Raw genomic sequence first — 16,901 nt, 5'->3', positions numbered from 1 at the left:
ATTTTATTTCATATTTTTTGTCTCATTATTTTGCTGTGTGCAGTTCTTGGGGGGAGGTATCAAATTCTATTCTCTGTTGTTTCTGCTGACTTTTGTTTAATGTGATTTGTTACTCATGTGCTTTGTAATTTTGAATTTTTAACTTGGCAAGATTTTATCTATGGAAATCCTTATGCAGTCTGTTTTGAGATCACCTTTCTCCAGACAGAATTTATGTTCCCTTTTTGTGGAGTGTCAGGGGTGCTACAACTGAAAGCCACTTTATATTGTTCTCTTGGCTTAAAGAATTTTTGGACCATGTTGGGGTGTGTGTGTGTGTGTATTCAAAGACCAGATTCTTGGAAGAGTAGGCCTGTTGTTACAGATTCTCAGAGGAGACTTTTTCTTTTTCCAGTCAGCATTCTGGAAAAGACAGATTAAGGTGTTGTGGGTTTTTTGTTTTTGTTTTTGTTTTGTCTCTGTGTGTATGCTTTTTAATTCTTTCTGTTGGTGGACAGATTTTTTTTGTCTACCTTTTAACTGAGGATATTACACTTTACGATTCTGGATTTATGTGAATGTGTGGTGGGGGTCTATAACAACTGCTTACCTTGTAGAAATAACTCTCCACCCCCATAACTTATCACTTGAAGAAAACTTGCTTTCTAATTTAGGAATTTTTTCTTCACAACATTGAGGTCATCATCTTCAGAGGATCAAGCAACTTTTTTCTTCAGGACATAGATGGTCTTTATTTTTTTAATATTGTTTATTTAAATTCAGTTATTTAACATATAATGTATTATTAGTTTCAGAGGTAGAGGTCAGTGATTCATCAGTCTTATATAACACCCATGCTCATTATATCACGTGCCCTCCTTAATGCCCATCATCATCCAGTTACCCCATGCCTCTACTCCCTCCCCTCCAGCGACCCACAGTTTGTTTCCTGTGATTAAAGGGTCTCTTATGGTTTGTTTCCCCCTCTGATTTCATCTTGTTTTATTTTTTCCTCTCTTCCTCTATGATCCTCTCTGGTTTGTTTCTTAAATTCCACATATGAGTGAGATCATGTGGTAATTGTCTTTCTCATTGAGTTATTTCACTTATTGTAATAACCTCTAGTTCATCCACATCATTGCAAGTGGCAAGATTTCATTTTTTGATGGCTGAGTAGTATTCCATTTTGTGTGTGTGTGTGTGTGTGTGTGTATACACACTACATGTTCTTTATCCATTCTGTCTGTCAGTAGACATCTGGGCTCTTTCCATAGTTTGGCTCTTGTGGACATTGCTGCTATAAACATTGGGGTGCAAGTACCCCTTTGGATCACTGCATTTATATCTTTGGGGTGAATACCCAGTAGCTCAATCACTGGGCCATAGGGTAGATCTATTTTCAGCTTTTTGAGGAACCTCCATACTGTTTTCCAGAGTGGCTGTGGCCACTCTGGTGTGACTAAACAAGTTTTTATTTTTTACTTCTGATCTTATGCATCCTAATAAATCGAATATGACTCTGATAAGGATTCCTTCATAAGTTTTAAGCACTTATAATTTGTTTATATTGTTTTGTAATAAAATTAAATTGCCTAGTTATTTTAGAAATTACTGAAAAAGAAGTATTTCTATGACTATTTCTTAATAATGATCTCAGTAATGGCTTTATATTGAGAAAGATTTGCATATTTAGATTCCTTTTTTGAGCCCTGGCTACACATTTTTGTTTTTAAACCAGTGATCCAAAACGCTAAAGCTGTGGCTGTTTTCTCTGTTCTGACTATACGAAAAGCATTGGTCTGGGTGTACTAATTGATTACTGGTTTATCAGGTACATCTTGACTTTTGTGTCATAGCAAAGGCAAACACTTGTTGAATGCACAACAGCATTTTCCAGTTCCTGTAGGAAGGTATTAATTAATGCTTACAGGAATGAACAGATTTGAGTAATGTAGTAAATCATCTGCCAAAAGCTTGAAATGTATCTTTTTTTCCCCAGCTTTAATTTTGTGGGGGTGTAGCAAAGGTAATAACTGTTGAAACTTGATATTGAAGAAAGTAATTTGCTTCTGGCAGAAGGCCTTTCCAAAATCCTTTCTGTAGTTTCCAGGCACATGATTGAAAAATATAGTAGTAAATGTGTATTATCTTATTGCTTCCAGTTTTTTTTAAATTTAAAAGTAACTCCAGAGGTTCTAGTTTGAGCCTTCTTTCTTCCTTCTCCCTCCTCTTTTTATTTAAAACATCAAATCATTTATTATATTGGGCCAGCAGGAATCAGTTTAAAGGGATTGAGAGCTGTTTTAGATTAATGACTTGGCAACTTAGAAATAGCCCACAGGAGTCACAGTCCTGCTTATCTTGGAGTGAGTTTTAAAAACTCAGCCATTAAGAATTGTTTCCATAAGCTGCCAAATTGAAAGTTGGAGTGAAGAAAAACCTTACACTGATGCACATACCCCAATGTTCTTGTCAGTGTGCTTTATGGGGATCTTGTTGCTTGAAGGATGGCATAGTCCACAGGATTAAAAGCTTTATCGTGACAATCAATAAATAATGCAGCTCCATTTTTACATAGACTTTATATTGCTTTTCCTCAAAGTTCTCAATTTTTCACTTTCATGTAAGATATTCTCTTCTTAATATTTTTTCAAGTGATGGCCATTTATTACATCCTAACTTTCTATATTGGAAAAACGCTCCTTTTTCTTTTTCCCATTTGTAGGATTGCACAACCTTTCAGTAAAACAAAATCAAAATTGTTCATTTGTTCAGTGTTCCACCCCCTTGAAATAAGCCACATAGTTCCCTGTGGGTGTGCCCGGCCTCATGCTGCTGCCACAGTTACTTGATCCTCCTTATCTCTTGTCACTCATGGCCCCTTTAAGATGCCTCTTCCTTTGCCTTCTTCCACCCAGTTTTTGTACTACTCTAGTCACCTTATTTCTCAAAGGCTCAGGAGCAGTTCTCAAGAAGGTTTTTGGTTTTTGGTTTCTTTTTCTCTGAATATTCTGAGGAAGTATTTCATGCACTGTCCAAAGGTGTGTGTTTCACTGAGAAATTCCTACTCCAGGATCAAACTTCCCAGTCTGGACATTTTGCGACAGGTTGTTTTGTTTTTTTGAGTCAGAGCTTAGGTAGATGTGAGTTCATGAATATAAAGTACACAGCTCTTACATTGCAGATTATATGTTAAACACAGAAGAGATTGCTATCTAAAAGAACCTGGCAAGGAATCTTTAAAGAATTCACATAAGGGCAGCCCCGGTGGGTGGCCCAACAGTTTAGCACCGCCTTCAGCCCGGGGTGTGATCCTGGAGACCTGGGATCGAGTCCCACGTCAGGCTCCCTGCACGGAGCCTGCTTCTCCCTCTCTCTCTCTCTCTCTCTCTCTCTCTCCCTCATGAATAAATAAATAAAATCTTAAAAAAAAAAAAAAAAGAATTCACATAATATAAATAGCTCTACTTTAATTTCTGTTTTTAGATGTTTCTCACTTAGGAGGTTGTCACATATTGTGTGCTGTAAATGACCTTCATATTATTCTTCATAAAAATGGAAGAATTGTTATTTATATGTATTTTTTAAAAGATTTTATTTATTCATGAAACACACAGAAAGAGGCAGAGACACAAGCAGAGGGAGGAGCAGGCTCGGCTCCTTGAGGGGAACCTGATGCAGGACCCATGCGTCCCTGTTATTTATGTGTACTTTCATGTGGAAACCTATCTTAAACCTTATGGCATTTTCACATTGGTAGTAACCTGATCAAAATGGATAATCTGTTCTTAGCAATTTAATGTGGCATCCCTTTTACTTTTGTCAGATTAGCCCACAAAAGTAACCTTTCTTATATATTAACATCTTTCTGAGCCTTGAACTTGAAAATTTAGGTGACTTAAAAACATAGTGCTTGTGATTAGTTGTGTTTTTCTTTCTTCTTCTCAGCCTCTCCCATTAAATCTGCCTCCTTATACTTGATACCTTTAAGGATTTGAACCCATAGGGTATGGTGTACCTGTGCCATGACCATGTCTTTGTTTACTGACCTTGGTATTAACCTAGAACATTCTTATTCCTCCTTCCATGAGGATGTGGTGGCAGATCAGTTTGACTGGCTTCAAGATAATTGGTCTTAATTATCTCTAAGTCATTGGTTAGTACAGTGTAAGAACAAACATTGTTCCAAGTCAGCATATAAATGGCTTTTGAGATTCTTTTCTTAGCATGCAACTCAGAAGATTAGGGTAAAAGCAAAAGCTCATGACACAAAACTATATAGTTTGCTAGTAGATTGTAGGGTTCCTGTAGTTTAAATTATACATACCACTGTAAATTGTTAACTAGTGACAATTTTACTTCCCTTTTGTATTAGTTGCAATTTGTAATACTTTTATTTAAAGTAAAGCCATATGTTGGGGCATGTGGATGGCTCAGTCAGTTGAGCATCTGACTCTTAATTTTGGCTCAGGTCATTATCTCAGGGTTGTGAGATTGAACCTTGTGTTGGGCTCTGTGCTGGGTGTGGAGCCTACTTAAGATTTTTCCTTTTGGGGATCCCTGGGTGGTGCAGCGGTTTGGCGCCTGCCTTTGGCCCAGGGCGCGATCCTGGAGACCCAGGATTGAATCCCACGTCGGGCTCCCAGTGCATAGAGCCTGCTTCTCCCTCTGCCTACGTCTCTGCCTCTTTCTCTCTCTCTGTGTGACTATCATAAATAAATAAAAAATTTAAAAAAAAAGATTTTTCCTTTGGCCCTTCCTTCTGTCTCTCTCTCTAAATAAAATAAATAAAATTAAAAAAATAAACTTGTACTATAACACATGGCTTTATTAAGAAGCACTTTGTCTTCTCATATCTTTCTGTCAGAGTTGTGCATCATCTCCTCACCAGACCTTTTAAGACCAAGCTCAAGTGTAACTTCCTAGGAACCTTTCAAATTGGCTCTTTTCTCTGAGTCTGTAATATGTCTATTATAACACAATAACACAGTGAGCTCTAATATAATTGTTTAAGAATGGTGTCTCCTTTCTTCCTCCCCTAAACCACTAAGTTCTTAATGTCTTAGGATCAGGTGTAACAGCTTATTCATTTCTTGCATTCTCTGCCGTATTACATCTTCAATTGCAAGCACATAGTAGGTGTTAAATGAGTTATTGTTAAAAGAATAAATCTTAACCAGAAAGTAGAAAGATTAATTGATGAATTGACTTACTAACTTAGAATTTAAAGGCAAATTTTTAAAATCTAAAATCAGAGTAGATTAAAATTACTGCAGCTGTATATATGGCACAGAACAAGTTGATATTGTCCAACAAGAGTAATACTTGGAGGCAGAAAGAATGATGCACTAAACTCAAGTGTTTTCTTTTCTTTTTTTTTTTAACTGAAGTGTTTCTAAAATGCTAAGGAGATGTGGGTTTGTAGGCCAATTTTGTTTTTGTGTTTTTGTTTTAATTAAACCTCCTCTCACACTGCCAGTTTGCCTGAGGAAATGGAAAGGTGGGAAATCTACCAGCCATCCAGATACTTTCACTGAGGGCAGATGGAACCAGAGGGGTTGAGGTATGGGAATGAAAAGGGAAGAACATTTCTAAACCTGTCTCTTGCCCTATATTTTGATAGTATTGGGGGATTTGGAACTTTTCATTTTGGAGGAGGGGATGTGTTCTTGTAATAAAGTGGCAGCATGTGTTCCAGAGCTTGATCTGAGAAATCAAGTCCTTTAAAGTCATGTGGTATGTCAACTTGGCTACCTACCTTTTTTTTTTCTTTTTAAGATTTTATTTATTTATTCATGAGAGACACAGAGGCAGAGACATAGAGGGAGAGGCAGAGGGAGAAGAAGTAGGCTCCCCATAGGGGACCCCGGACCCTGGGATCACAACCTGAGCCAAAGGCAGACACTCAACCACTGAGCTACCCAGGTGTCCTGGACATCTGCCTATCATAGAGCAGTGTTTAAAGCTAAGTACTTGAACATTTTTTTTTTTTTTTGGATGAGAATACTTAAATTTCCCAAGATTAAAAAAGGTGGCTTTTTTTTAAATTGGGTAAATTATTTGAAATGTGAGACATTTTTCCAACTAAAGATATTTTTTTCATGTTTAGAAAGAGCAACAATTAAAAAATGCCTACATTAGTCCCACACCCTTGGATGGAGCAAATCAAAGCAACAGTAATATTTTTAACAAGAAATTGCAGGGGCACTTGGGTGGCTCAGTTGGTAAAGCATCTGCCTTTAGCTGAGGTCATCATCCTGGGATCCTGGGATCAAGCCTTGCATTGGGCTCCTCGCTCAGTGGGGGGTCTGCCTCTCCCTATCCCTTCTCTCTCAAATAAATAAAATATATTTTTTTAAATTTTTATTTATTTATGATAGTCACACACACAGAGAGAGAGAGAGGCAGAGACATAGGCAGAGGGAGAAACAGGCTCCATGCACCGGGAGCCCGACGTGGAATTCGATCCCGGGTCTCCAGGATCGTGCCCTGGGCCAAAGGCAGGTGCCAAACCGCTGCGCCACCCAGGGATCCCTAAATAAAATATTAAAAAAAAAAACTGCATTTATCATGAATGTTTGCTGTGTCAAATGGCCATAGTATATTTACATATATGTGTTTTCTGTTCCGGTTTTTTTTGCACTTTTCTCTAAAGCAGAAATTATTTGTGAATGAAGGTTTTTTAATAGCACATAAATATTTACTCTTCACTTCCCCCCCATGTAGTCTTTGTCTTTTTCTAAGAGGTTATTAATAAAATGCATTATTTTTGAAAGTATTATGCCATGGGAGAGTCAAAGCCACATAACTGTTTTTCCACTCCAAGTTTGGCAATTTTCAGATAGACTACAAGCTCACTAGTTTGGTTAATTTTTGTTTTAAATGGGGATCATGCCCAATCTTTAGACCTAATGATTTACTGAATTTCTACTTCAGCTTTATTAAGCTTAACTTGCCAATTATTATAGGTTATATAGTATGCATTTTTTATCCAGCAAAAAAAAAAAAAAAAAACCCTAATTTTGAACATTTACTATATATTTCACTTATTCCCATTCTTTTTTTTTTTTTTTAAAGATTTTTTAAATTTATTCATGGGGAAAAAATAAAAAAATAAATTTATTCATGGGAGACACAGAGAGGCAGAGACACAGGCAGAGGGAGAAGCAGGCAGGGAGCCTGATGGTGAGACTCGATCTCAGGACCCTGGGATCACGCCCTGAGCCAAAGGCAGTATTCAACCACTGAGCCACCCAGGTGTCCCCACTTATTCCCATTCTTGCCTTTCCTGTAACTGCTTCATCTTTAAATCCTGGATTACCTCATTTACAAAAAACCATCTATCAGATATTAAATAGGCTCCATATGTTTTTTGAGCTTGCCCTGTGCTAGGTGCTGAGCAGCCCTGCCTGCCAGTTGCTCATAGCATGTGTAAGAGCTACACCAGCAAACAAAATTGTGAGCCACTGTAATGAGTGCTATGTTGGAGGTAAGCCAGAGGGCTGTGGCACTTGAGGCTTTGAACTTCAACGTGGAGGCTTTCCTTCACAAATTCATCTTTGCAAGGGAGGCAAAACCCAGTGTTTTCCTAAATGGGAAATTACAGGATACAGCCAGATAACCTATAGACAAGAGTTGAGTTTCACCAACTTGGCAAGGGTCTCATTAATTTCTGAAGCGTGAACACCATGATTGGCATTTTTATCAAGTAGTTATCCATATTGTCTTTATTATTTCTGAGAACAGTTGGTTTGGGAAGGGAGGAGCCATAAGAGTAAAAGGTATGATTTAGCACTGCTATGGTTCTAGGGCCATCTCCAACTTAGGTTTCATAACTCCAGCGGGGCCGACTCTTCAATGGAGATGAGTCCTACATAAAACTCACACTCTTCTTAATTGTCTCAGCTTTGGTTTTTTGTTTTGTGTGGTTTTTTTTTTTTTTTTTTGGCCATGCCTTTTCTCTCCCTTTGAGTTTTGCTCCCTCAGCTGAATCTCTTTTGCTATTTGGTTGCCCCTCCACTATCTGGATTCTCTTAAACCCAGAGCCTCTTCATACTCTGTAAAATTGGTCTATTATGAAAATCACTTGTAATGAAAAATCACTTCTCTACTTTATCTCCATTGCCATAAGTTATGTTACCTTATGTGCTTAACCTTTTTGAGTCTCCATATTCTCTTATATAAAAGGAGCCTGATAGTACTGCCTAGGAGAGTTGTGGGTGGTACACAGGATAAGTATTTAAAGCACATGGCAGTCTGAATTCTTCTAGTGGTACCTTAACTGCTCAGCAATCATTTCTCCAGGAACACAAGAGTTTGCACACAGTTGACTTTTAATCTATTTAATTTCAAACCCTGTGGTCATCTCCCTGCTCCCTACTTTTCTAGCACTTTGCTTTTCTTTTTGGTGAATGTTCAGACTCAGTGTTTTTTAGCTACTTTGATCATAACTGAGTACCCATTATCCAGGCATATCCATTCAGCAGACACTTATGGATGGTTTCCATGTGCTAGGTATTAGAATACAAAGATGCTCCCGTTTAAGTAAGGGAAACTCATGGAAGCAGCCATCTGGTGAGTTCTATAATGCTGTTATTTAAAGCGTTATGGAAACACAGGATGAAAAAGCTTTAATTTTGTTATGAGTAGACCAGTAAAGTAGGTTAGATTTTAACTGGGCCTTGAATTCTCACTTCATGGTTAAAAGAAAGATCACACCAGGCAAAGGGAGCTCTTTATACAAAGACTGGTAAAGATATAAGTGTATTAAGGTAGAAGTAGTCATTACAAAGTAGAAAATCTGTGCCTCCCTCCCCCTACCACTCCATTTCTGTCATAGTAGGAAGGTAAAGAGGAAACAAGTAGCCTTTTTTTCCCCCCCAGATCTAAAAAATTGCTTCCCTTGGTAGGGAATAAAGAGTAATGCTTTATTTGCTATTTTTTCTTTGCGTATGTAAAATGAGAGCAAACGTAGGGGTAGCACAAAAGCTTAGAAGCAGTATGTGAATGGGCATATACTTGAACTGCCCCTGGAAGTAGATTTTGCTTCTACTTCTTATATTTCTTTCTTTTGATTACTTACTACATGCCGGGCGCTTTACAAAGGTTATCTCTTTTAAGCCATACAACTTTTTTTTCTTATAATAAATTTATTTTTTATTGGTGTTCAATTTGCCAACATACAGAATAACACCCAGTGCTCATCCCGTCAAGTGCCCCCCTCAGTGCCTGTCACCCATTCACCCCCCACCGCCCAGCCATACAACTTTTATGAATTAAGATTTTCCTTGTTATACGTAGGGGAAGACTAATATTCAAAGGAGTTTAAAAAAACAAAACCAAGAAACTTGCTTAAGTTGTATATAGCCTGTAAGTGGCAGACCTCATCCTCTGAGCCAGCATTCTCTCCCAAGCTTCTAAGTTCTCTTCATACTAAAGCCAAATGTAGAGCTGCTGCCAGAGAACCTTGTACTATGCCTAACCAAGACATTACTGACCAACTGGCTGACTGGTACAGGCAGCTAAAACTTTAGAAGTTTTGTTTCTTTCACCTAAGAAGGGGAGTAGTTGGAGCAGATGAGTGTACACTTTCTTTTAACTTTATAATTTCCTTGTAGGGGCAGCCCAGATGGCTCAGCAGTTTGGCGCCGCCTGAGGCCCCGGGGTGTGATCCTGGAGGCCCGGGATTGAGTCCCGTGTTGGGCTCCCTGCATGGAGCCTGCTCTCCCTCTGCCTGCGTCTCTGCCTCTCTCTCTCTCCCTCTGAATGAATGAATGAATGAATGAATCTTTTAAAAAATTTCCTCATAGGCTTCTTCCATCTGTTTCATTCATGCCTGATCACTTTGTGCAATCAGGTTATTTGATGTAGTGGGGAATGTTCTAATGCATAGGTTGCAAAGGCATAACTATTTAGAGTTGTTTAAAATAACCTTTAAAAAGTGATTTATTTTAGAGAACAAGCAAGAGAGGAGAGTGCAGGGAGAGTGGCAAAGGGAGAAAGGAGTGAGAGAATCCCAAGCAGGCTCCTTGCTGATGAGCCATTCCTCTAGATGGGAAAGTTCCTTCCCATAGACATTTTTTTTTAAGATTTTATTTATTTATTCATGAGAGGCAGAGACATAGGCAGAGGGAGAAGCAGGCTTCCTGTGGGGAGCCTGATGTGGGACTCAGTCCCCAGAAGGGGATCATGCCCTGAGCCAAAGACATGCTCAACCACTGAGCCACCCAGGTGTCCCCTTCCCATAGACATTTCAAGTTAGTCTGAATGTCCCATAGAGCTGAAGCTTGCCAAGCAAAGCTCATCTCTGTGTCTCTTTGAGTCACTAATAGTTATACCAGTATTTCCAGAATTTAATGTCTCCATCAGCTAAAGATTAAACTTTTCCCACCCCCCTTCTCCTACCCTAGAAATATCCTTGATCTGGTAGGTTTGTTAAGAGAAAAGCTCTTTTTTTGGTTTCGTGCTTTGTTTTCAGTCAACAGCAAGTTTGAGATGCCTTGTGTTTCCTTAACAAATGACACTTCGTGCTTTCCCAGCACTTTAGTTGGAGACGGCTTCTCATTGTGCTAGTTTGACTTCTGGCACTTGAGAGCATCTTCATTCTGAAGCTTATGGAACGTCCATCTCATATTTGAAGCAGAGTGTTTATCTTCTCTTCATCTGTTAAGCCCCAAGCCCTGGTGGTGCCCCAAATGAGTGTCTCATTCAAGTTGTGTTTGAGAATGTATGGGAATGAAGAGTGCATGAACTCTTATGCAGCAAAAGCGGAGGGGAGAGTCCTTAGAACAGTGAGTTCAGTCATAGGGATACCTAATTTCATATAAAAACCCAGTAAGATAGCTAAAATATGTTTTGAATTATTTTATTCTAAAAAGTCACCTTATTTTCTAACTTTCATAAGTTTTTTACAAGTCACTTTACATACTGAAAATACACACCATTTTACAATAGTGTGTGTTTGGAAATATAACAAAGGAGCTTGCAAAGGAGCTTGTACTATAATTGGTAAGCCTCTGGCACTCAATAGACAGTGTTTTTATCTAAAATCCACAAAACTGATAAGGAGAGGGAAGGAAAAATTTGATTGCTTGAGAATTACCCTAGGAGATTGGATCAGTAAATTTACATGAATCCCTGAAACATGCAGGTATATGTGAGTGCCAAGAAACTAACCAAGAAAAACTTGCTTTTCTACATGACTGTGGTGAAAGCCTTGGTTCTCAACAATTTTCACATTTATAAGGGTATTTTTTTTAAAGGGACTAACTACACATTGGGCAAGCAACTGTGTAGTCCAAAAAGTATTGGCTGGATTTAACATACTGGGGGCACGTGGGCTCCTAAGAATGTCACACCTTGTCTATGCCAGTAAGTCAGAGTGTCTATTCTTGATACTAAATCTGATGTCATTGGCAGATTTTCCTCTTTATTGGAAGGACCATATTCAGAAGGGAGAGTATTTTTTCATGTATCTTGCTCTCTGTGTGATTGGGGTGTTTTTTATTTTTTTATTTTTCAGCTATGAAATAATACTGGCGAGTCCCAAGAAAACTAGATCTGGATTTCATTTGGTCTTTTCAACTCTGTGTGATCTTGTGCACATTCCTGACATGTTACAAACAGCTTGTGTCTCTGAATGTGCAGTATCAATTTTCAGTGGTGAAGGCCCCAAAAGGAAACAGACTGATTCTTCCATGCACAAACAGCTGGGCAGTTGTGGATGGAATTAATTGCTGATATATATTGGCTGTGTTTTTCTTCTCTTGTCATTTCCTTTGCAGCTGTGAAAGTGAAGTTTGACTTGAAAACAGACATTTCCAGCAGTGCAAATCCAAAAAGTATCAAAATGGAATTCTTCAAAATATCTAACTGCTACCTTTAAGTTCAGTTTGAAGTGAGCTGGAGAAGAGCAAGGGATGGCAGGAGAGTCATAATTATATATATGGTTGAAAAATAATTAAAGCAAGCTTGAGTGGGTTAATTTATGGTAAAAGTGACCTTATAATTCAACAAAAGGCTAGATTGGGCAGTATGCACCCCTTTCTGAGGATCCTAAAAGAAGCTGTTCTGAGCCACCTCTGAAAATAGTGGCAGGGGAGCAGAAAATGGAAATGTTCAGACCCCAAACTGATTTATTTTTCCACTGTGAGGAAGTAGCATTTGGCAGAGGGTAATGTGACAACATGTATCATTAAAAATAATATTTTCCAGCTCTTTTCCAAAAGCCATTTCTTTGTTTTAAATTCAATGTAAAGATTACAAAGCTTTTTTTTTTTTTTTTTTTTTATGCATGGGTATTTTACTGAAAACCCTATTTTTCATGCCATGAGTTACAGGAGTTCAGTTACAAGTAACTGTTGGCTGTGTCTGAATGTGCATATACAGGAAGTAGTATTGATTAAAATCACTTTGAACAATAACCAGATGTTTGGTGACAGTTTCAATAACTGATAAATTATTTTAGATACTAAGTTTTTTAGGCAGTATGTATACATCTTACAGAATATCTTATTTGGAAATATATCAGGAAAAAATTAAAAATCAAAACTTAGGAAATTATTTGAAAGTAGGTGATTATAAAAATTTTTTTAAGGTCTGGTATGCATATTAGTAATTTTCATCAAAATCTCCCTTTTATGTATTTTAATAGTCTATGAAAACAAATTTACAAATCAAATCCCCCTTTTTTTAAGGCAACTCTTGCTAGTTAGTTGATAAGAAGTGCTTTTATTGTTTCTGCATTACCAGGAGAACTAGAGATAGATAGAGAAGGGTAGGTAATGCTTAAGTTCATGATTGGGTCCCCTGTTTTGGCCAAATACGCCAAAAGTAAAGTTCTAAAGTGAACGATGTTGCCAACACCTTGAGATATACAGAAGCTGCTGTTGCTAAACTTAGAAGTTGGCATGGTTGGACTTCCTTTATAGTCGTCCACTTCCACCTCACATTCTGCTGGTTGAGCTGTGTGTTCTACCTTGCATTTTATCTTTACTTTCTTAAGAAAAAAGAAATGAGTCTATATTTTATTTCATAGCAGGAAAGCAGATCTACAAACATGAACACCGTCTCCTCTCCACCCCGCCCCCCCCTCGTTTCTTTGAAGAGGATTAACCAATTAGTTTTGACTCTGAAGCCCTGAAAAGTGTTGTGGCAGTATTAACGTGCAGTTTGCTGTCACTGAGGTCTGCTTGGGTGTGTTGTTTCCCCCAGTGGGCTCCACCCTTGCTCTAACCGCACCGAGTGTGGATATCTCACTGTTTAAAACAAAGTTCATTTTTAGGGCGGCATTGCATCAGAATTGCCACACAAAAACCAGCTTAAGAAATGTACAGCAGCTTCAAATATTTTTGTAAGTAATGGCTTGTCTATTGTAAAACTGATAATGCACAGCTTAGGGGGAAGCACGATAAGATAGATGGCCAGTTTTGTGCTAGCTGCTAGTAATGTGCAGTGTTCTTGGGAAGGAGCCTATAGCTTTATCACTCAACTAAATTTTTTCCTGTTCACTTATTTGCTTTTTTTTGTTGTTCCTTAAACTGTTTACTGAACTCTTGTTGTTTTTAATTGTTTGGGGGGATGACAATGACTGTTTAAGGAAAATACTGGTAGTTTCCCAATGTGCTAATTAGTTAACATAAAAATGCTTGAAGTAGTGTTTTGCACTGAATTTATTGGACCCATTAACAGCATAATCTGGTAATACTGTATTTCGAGACATCGTGGCATGAACTTTGTGTGTAAGAGTGGGTTCATTGAATTAAAAAAAGGCAGCATCTAAAGAGCCTTTATTTCTGTTATAATGATGCTTTGTCTTCCTGCTGTTGGGTATTTGTCAGAAGAGTTGGGGAAGGCTGCAGCCCAAAGTTCTGTTCCATGCCTTGTCTGTGCCTCTGTGTTCTTTCTAGAGTTTGTGACGTGAGTGGTAAGTTGAACTATAGGAGAATTGCATTATTGAATGAGGTCCACACTTGGCAATTTTTTCTTTGCAAATGGATCTTTTCCCCCCCTCACATAATGGAGCTTCATTTGTAGCTAGGTTTTCAATGCCTGTGAAGTGTTCATGCTTGACTAAAGTAGGCATGTTGAGAGAGAGGCTGTGCTCTATGATCTTTTCTGTACTGAGTGTTGTCTTCCTCTTGTGCATGTTCATCGTGTACCCTTGTGGGATAGACACACCCATTCAGTACAAGCAAGTTGAACCACTCACTTCAGTTGAAATCAAAGCTGAATGTTGAAAATGGCAGATTTTCGTAAAGTTTGCTGGGGTGACATTGTGTCATCCTTTTTGGACTCAGACTTGTGAGCATTTCCTTGCTTCAGCTTCCTCTTTGAAACTTGGTAGTAACTGTTTAGCCATTTTCTAACATCACAAGGATGTAAGAATAAGGTAGAAGCTTGGTATCAAATAAAAGCACTAGACCAGGAATTAAATGGCTATTACTTTGGACACTGGTTTCTTCACTTGTAAACTTGGGAATTTGTGTTAGTTCTCTAAGACCTTTTTCAGCTGAGAATACTCTAATTCTCTTTGTAAAGACATCCCCAAAATGCTAAAGGCAATGTACTGGAATTGAGGGAAAAAATGTTTGGATAGTAATCCAGAATCATTCATATAAATGATGTGAAAACTAAAGCTTTACTTTCAATAAATTGTGTATATCAGAAAATTTGGAAATGTACATTTTGATTCTATTCTGAGCAATAGAATTCTCTAATCATTACCTCAACAAGGAAATAAATTTTCAGGTTGTGTTTTGCATCCTGACCCAGTACACAAACCACATAACACACCACTTAATTTCTGAAGTAAGTTTTTCCTTACAACACAGAAAACATTCTATTTTTTGTTCTGTTTCATTTTTAAAATGTTGGTTTCAATCTACTGAGCTAGAAGATCTCTACTGACCCTTTGACTCCAGGAGAATACACTTAGACTTTTTTATAGTTGCTCCAGAGCAAAGCTTACCAACCACTTCATTGTTAAATATTGAAATTGGGAAATTTTCTGAATAAATTTTATTTGGAACTTTTGTAGAATGTCAATAGTTAATACCTACACTAATACTCTTATTACTTATTTTTTAAAATATTATTAAAAAATAATCTGGACACCTAGGGGGCTCAGTAGGTTAAGTGTCTGCCTCTTGATTTCAGCTCGGGTCATGATCTCAGGGTTGTGAGATCAAACCCCATGTTGGACTCACGCACTGGGCATCGAGCCTGCTAAAGATTCTCTCTCCCTCTCTCTCTGCCCCCTTCTCTGATCATCATATTTTTTTCTTGTAATAATTATGTAATATAAAGAAAACGGAGTGAATTTTTTTCACCAAGGTCTATGTAGCTCTATATGGCTGCCCTTAAATCCTCTCCTGTTTATTCTAGTGTACAAGGCATATGACAGCGTCTCTTTGCAACTCTAATCTCTGAGCCCTACTCCCTAGAAGGGAATTTCTTCTCTATTTTTCCAGAGAACTTCTGTGAGTAAGTGCACATCTTTTTTTTTTTTAAACCAAATTAATACTATGCACACCATTATGTATCTACCTCATTTTTTTTAAAAAAAAATCTTATTTATTCATGAGAGACAGAGAGAGAGAAAGAGAGAGGCAAAGAGAGAGGCAGAGACACAGGCAGGGGGAGAAACAGGCTCCATGCAGGGAGCCTGACATGAGACTCGATCCTGGGTCTCCAGGATCATAACCTGAACTGAAGGTGGCACTAAACTGCTGAGCCACCCGAGCTGCCCTACCTCATTCTTTTTAATGGGTGTATACTTCATTGTATGGATGAATGAATGAATTTATTCATTAATCCATTGATATCCAGATTATCTCCAAATTGTTCCCTTTCTCCCTTATCAGATATACTTAATCAGTCCTCCTACATCCTAATTGGAGTAGAACCCAAGTGCTGAAATGATGATAGTGCTGTGCAGAAATAGAAAAACCCCTTACCAACTACTTCTCTGGCTAGAACACCAAGGGTAGGCGCCACTGTCCCAGCCATTCATGAGTGGGTAAGAACTGCCCTGGAAGTCATTTTTCAGCAGATTTTTTTTTAAAGATTATATTTATTTATTCATGAGAGACACACACACAGAGAGAGAGAGGGAGGCAGAGACACAGGCAGAGGGAGAAGCAGGCTCCATGCAGGGAGCCCTAAGTGGGACTCGATCCCGGGTCTCCAGGATCACGCCCTGGGCTGAAGGCGGTGCTAAACAGCTGAACCACCGGGGCTGCCCATTTTTCAGCAGATTAATGAAATTAACATTGGGTTCAAAGTCTGGTAACTTGAGTGTAAGATTGTGGGCAATTCATTTAGCCTCCTTAGTCCTTAGTTTTGCCCTTTATAAAATGAGAGGTTAAAATAGAGGAGTTTTAATACCTGTTCCAACTGTAGTATTTACCTGTATTTTTGTAGGAGTATTGATTTAAGCTATATAACCCAATTTATATTAAGTTTCTGTTGTTTAAATTGAAAACATCTTTTGTGTATATTGTGTGATGTGTAATTTATTTGACCTACCATATGGGCTAATCTATTTTAAAGTATAAGAATGTAAAAAAGATAAGTTGAATGTTATAATTTATATAAACTCTCCTTTTCTAAAAAGTCTGTTTCAAAAGTATACAACCCATTCCAGAAAAGAGCAGATCCTTTTATCAAGCTTGAATACTTGAGAAGATTCTGAGTGAGGTGATGTTTGTTTTTAAAATGGATCCTTGTAATTTTCGATGAATCCAGCCATTCAAGGCTAATCCTCAGGGCTTTGAAACTTGGCATCAGCCCCCTTGTTTAAATTGTTTTCATATTCTAGTCCTCTAATCCATCTCCTTGTTTCATTGAATGCTAAAACTGATATTGCTTGACATAGCTAAAGTTGTCTGATTTGGTGCTGAGGAAGCAGCTTAGAGGTGAAC

At 38.0% G+C, this 16,901-nt stretch overlaps 1 protein-coding gene across 9 annotated transcripts in view; it reads left to right on the top strand.

Moving 5' to 3' along the window:
- ADD3 (adducin 3) overlaps nucleotides 1-16,901 on the top strand; it is a 121,301-nt gene that overhangs the window by 56,286 nt on the left and 48,114 nt on the right. The window contains exon 1 of one of the 9 annotated variants that reach the window (XM_041742682.1): nucleotides 13,251-13,330. The exons of the other annotated variants lie outside the window; for them this stretch is intronic. The gene's annotated coding sequence lies outside the window, so the exon portion shown is untranslated. Of the gene's footprint in view, nucleotides 1-13,250; nucleotides 13,331-16,901 lie in introns of those variants that run through there. 9 annotated transcript variants of the gene reach the window in all.

This window comes from Vulpes lagopus, chromosome 2 (assembly GCF_018345385.1).
Source record: "Vulpes lagopus strain Blue_001 chromosome 2, ASM1834538v1, whole genome shotgun sequence".
NCBI classification, from domain to species: Eukaryota; Metazoa; Chordata; class Mammalia; order Carnivora; family Canidae; genus Vulpes; species Vulpes lagopus.
The sequence above is the reverse complement of the archived record's forward strand: the minus strand, read 5'-3'. Positions and strand labels throughout refer to the sequence as shown.